Raw genomic sequence first — 5,127 nt, forward strand, 5'->3', positions numbered from 1 at the left:
CCCAGATGCATCTGGCTCCCCCGATTGGCAGGAAGACCTTCTCTTTTCCTTTTTAACTCTCATGTTCACTTCTTGACTTCTTTACCTCCTATTCATGTGATTTAAGTCCAGGCCACTAGAATGGTCTACCCCCATTCCTATAGAAAAAAACTATTGGCCACCTGTTTGAAGGCTCCGGAGTCCCCGCTTTGGGCTCCTGGACATCATGGTTGTATCCTTTCAGCAGTGAGCGTATTTCATCTCAGCTTTCAGAGACTATACTAGTCAAGTAAATGAGAGGAAAACATTTCGCCTTCACTGTGGGGAAACCTACTCAATCACTCACTAACCAGAACAGGGTTTACTTAATGAACCGCCTACTCAGCCCCTCTGCTCCTTAGAGAACTGAGTGTCCTCACCAGGGTAAAGCCAGTGTCACCAGGGTAAAGCCAGTGTCACCTTGCAAAGAAAATGATCCGAGATGGGTCAAGGCCCATATCTATGAAGCTTCTTCCTAAACAGTTCTGTCACTGAATGAGTGTGGGAGATGGGTCACACTCATAGGAGAGACAGCTTTGGATTGGAACATTGTCACCTCCAGAGAGATGAGACCACTGGAACACAGTTATAAACCCTAAAACGGAAAGCTGGTGGGGCTGGGCGTGGGGCTCAGTCAGTAGAGCCCTAATCTAGCCCTGAGCTCAGGCCTCAGCATTGCATAAAGTCAGACGGGGCAGCTCATGCCTTGGCCCCCCCCCCCCCCCGCCGGGTTAAGGAGGCACAGGTAGGAGCTGCTCTGAGTTCAAAGCCAAACTGGTCTATGTATTGAGTCCCAAACGAATCAAGGATATACAAAATATATATACTTTTTTTGTCTCAAAAAAGCCTTTCCTCCTTCCAAGAGCTGCCTACATGAAACTCTATCTCAAAAACAACTAGATAGGGCTGGAGAGATGGCTCAGTGGTTAAGAGCACGGACCGTGCTCTTCTGAAGGTCCTGAGTTCAAATCCCAGCAACCACATGGTGGCTCACAACCATCTGTAATGAGATCTGACACCCTCTTCTGGTGCATCTGAAGACAGCTACAGTGTACTTAGATATAATAATAAATAAATCTTTTAAAAAACTAGATAGATAGATAGATAGATAGATAGATAGATAGATAGATAGATAGATAGATAGGTGGCCAAATCACTGTTCTGTGTGCGACTCTTCAGGAATGTACCCTGCTCCCCGCAAACGTCACTGCTACCTTTGGCTTTCCTGGCATTTAGAGCACACGCTAAGCCAGATAACAAGTAGCGGACAGATAAAAACAGTTGCTGTTTTTGGTTAGCAGTTACCACAGATGGCAGCAGACGATAGAGAAGAGGTGTTCCTAAACTCTAGGGTAGATGTTGGGAGCACAGATCTCTAAACTCCAAGGCAGGGAACCCTAAGCTGCTGGCTGCTCTGGGGACCCTCTGTTACAACACAATGGATAGCTGATTTGGTAATCCTTACCTGCAGGAGGCAGGAAGACACCCTGGGGAACTAGTCCAACCCTCCCAAAATACAGATAAGGGCAGCCCTGACCCTGAAGCCGATTCTGTAGTCGTCCCATCACAGAGGAGAAAGTCTTCAAAGCTACAAAGGCTGGGGGATGGCTCTGTACACAAAATGCTTGCCTCTCTCTGCTTCATCTCTGCAACTCACACAACGTGGGAGGACAGAACCCACTCCACAGAGCTGTCCTCTGACCTCCATACCCGTGCTGGGGTATGTGCATACAGGTGCATACACACACACACACACACACACACACACACACAAACACACACACGCACACACACACACACATGCACACACAAACACGCACAAACATGCACACATACACACATATACATGCACATGTGTTTACATGCACACACACACACACACACACACAGTTCTGCTCACCCACTCAAGTTCAAGAGCACATTTTCACTGTCCCTGCTTCCCTGTGTGCTCTCCAGCACGTCATCCTCATCGTTCCTTGTAACCCCACAGTTCTCCTTCCACCACCTGAGGGCATGAGGCATAAGGTCCTGAAAACACAACCTTTGTCTACACCCTGTAGACATTCTTCAGAAGGGCAGGGGGCCATTATCTCTCTGAACAATCAAACAAAACTATAAGCAAGAACAAAACAAAGAACATAACTGCTTGGATTAAAACAGGGTTATTGTGTTATTTACTGAAACTACCTGTATCTAGTTGTGCGACTCAGGCCTTAGCACGCACCTTTAATCCCTCTGGCTGGAGTACAGACACACCCTTAGTACACACCTTTATTCCCAAACAACGGATGTAAAGTTAGTTTGTAGAAGGAAGCATCCATGCTTGCAAGTGATGTCTAGCCGGGTGTTGGTGGCGCACGCCTTTAATCCCAGCACTTGGGAGGCAGAGGCAGGCAGATTTTTGAGTTTGAGGCCAGCCTGGTCTACAGAGTGAGTTCCAGGACAGCCAGGGCTACAGAGAAACCCTGTCTCGAAAAACAAAACAAGTGCTGGTGAGACGGCTCAGTGGGTAAGAGCACCCAATTGCTCTTCCAAAGGTCCAGAGTTCAAATCCCAGTAACCACATGGTGGCTCATAACCATCCATAACAAGATCTGACGCCCTCTTCTGGAGTGTCTGAAGACAGCTACAGTGTACTTACATAAAATAAATAAATAAATCTTTTAAAAAAAAGAAAAACAAAACAAAACACAAACAAAAAACAAAAAACAAACAAACAACAAAGTGATGTATAATTGAGTGGCAGACAAAGTGATGAATCAGAGAAAGGTTTGAATAGGATCTGCCCAACTCATGAAAAGAGAGAAAGGGAAGCTACTTAAGAGAGCAGTACAAAGAAAGAAAAGGAGGATAAGGAGGAGGTAGAAGAGGAGGAAGAGGAGGCAGCAGTTTTACCCAGACAGTTATAGAAATATAGGTTTCAGAGAGAGAACAAGCTAGACATGAGTCTAGACATGAGTGAAGACAGAATGAGCCAGAGAATGAGATGGAGCCAGAAGACCAGAACAGTTTGACAGAGTTAGTATGAGGAAAAGCAGAACAATTCAAGAGAAACTGAGAGAATTGAATCAGTCAGCTAAGAGAGGAGTTGGAGCCAGAACAGCTGAGTTGAACCAGCCAGCCAGAGTTCAGAAAGAACTAGAAAGGGTCAGTGTATTCAGCAGTTAGTCTTAGAGGCTGGACACATTCTAGGCCTAGGTTAGATTGTACAGAAGCTAGAAGCTTCCAGGACTAGGCCTTGGTTAGCAGAGGGAGGCAGTAAGACGCCGAGATGACAATTACATCAGGTGAATCAAAGTTAGATTTATATTAGTGGATTCCTAAATGTTAAAGAAAGTCGATTTGGTAATCCTTGTGTCCAAGAGGCAGGAAATCCAATCCTCCCAAAACCCAGATAAGGGCAGCCCTGAGAACCAAGGTCATGGCTGGTTAGTGGTAAAGGTGTCACCAGAAATCAGCAGAGACATCAGGCTTGGTGGCACAGATCAATAATTCCAGTGCCTGGGAGGTGGAGGCAGAGGGATTGAGTTCAAACTCATCCTCAGCCTTGGAGGCCAGGATGCTCAAAGGATAAAAGCCCTTGTTCTGTCCGTGAGGACCTGGGTTGGAATCACTACCCCCATGTAAAAGGCCCAGACACGGCTGTGAGTCTGTAATGTAAATGTTGGGAGCAGAGATGCTGTTTCTCTGGAGCTTGCTGGTCAGATGAGCCAGCAGGTTTCCGTTGTGGATCAAGAGGAGCAAAAAGAGAGGAAGACACTGGAGATTGTCCTCTGGCCTCTACACGCACACTGGCATGCACACGACACACTCACAATGTAAGTGTTTAAGGAGGGAATTTAAGGTCAGATTAGACTACATGAGTCCCTGTTTCCAAAATCAAAGCAAAAACAAAAACAAAAAAGGGAAGGAGGAAGGTGAAATCAACCAAGATGCAGAATTTGTGTTACCTCCTCATTTAATAACATCACCAGTAGCCCAGACCCTAAACTTAGACGAAAATTCGCCTTGAAGCCTATGAAGCCTAAACTTCAGGGCCAAGTCCTGGCTCAGAGCCTGGGCACCCGGGCTCTCCAGTACGTTCGTTTTGCATTGAGTGGGAATTTTTTATAGAGGACCCTTAAATTATATTTCAGATCACACACACACACACACACACACACACACACACACACACACACACAGAGTGATCTGTGTCCAGCTTTCTTATCTTTATTCCTTGAGACAGTCTCTTTGTACTCCTAGAACTTTCTATGTTGACCACGCCAGGCAGACTGAGAACTCACAGAGATCCCCCTGCCTCTGCCTCATGAGTGTTGAGGTCAAAGATGTGTGCTGCCATGCTCAAATAAGATTCTAAAAAAAAAAAAAAAGAAAAAGAAAGAAAGAAAAAGAAAAGAAAACTAGCTAAATTTGACCATTTTGAACACCGCTGTTGGCGCCATCTGATAGGCTGAGCCATTACTTTCCGAGTGCCTCCTGGCAGTGGCCCCCACCCAGCACCTTCTCTTCCCCTCCTATTTCTACAGCGCGTCTTTAGAACTATCTCTGGTTTTGTTTCTGCCTTTTGAGAGAGGAGCCCATGGGTGGCACCCTGGCCTAACTTGGTGTGTAGCTGAAGATGGCCGAGAGCTTCAGAGCCTCTTGCTTTCTACCTCCCAGTTCCTGAAATGGCAAGTGTTGCCCACTGCGCGCTAGGGAGAACCCAGGACAGAGAACACGCTAGGCAAGCGCTCTCCCGGTGTGGTACATCCCTAGTTCCTCAAACTTTCCTTCTAAGATACTATTAATCCCCCAGGGGTTCCCTTTTCCTTCCTTACAGCAAGTCACAAGTCACACTGCTGAGCTGGGACAACGCCTGGGTGATGATGGCCTTATGTCCCTCCCGGCCTCCCCCACCCACTTGCTTACTCCAGTCTGGCTACACACTTTTCTCCTGTCTACAATCTATAATCATCTTCACTTTACAGGGATTGTGCAGCTTTCTCCACATCTCCATTTCCTTTCAGTTTTCTTTCTTTCTTTCTTTCTTTCTTTCTTTTCTTTCTTTCTTTCTTTCTTTCTTTTTTTTTTTTTTTTTTTTTTTTTCACTCTGGACATTTTGTTCTT

Source organism: Mus pahari, chromosome 8 (genome assembly GCF_900095145.1).
Source record: "Mus pahari chromosome 8, PAHARI_EIJ_v1.1, whole genome shotgun sequence".
Lineage (NCBI taxonomy): Eukaryota > Metazoa > Chordata > Mammalia > Rodentia > Muridae > Mus > Mus pahari.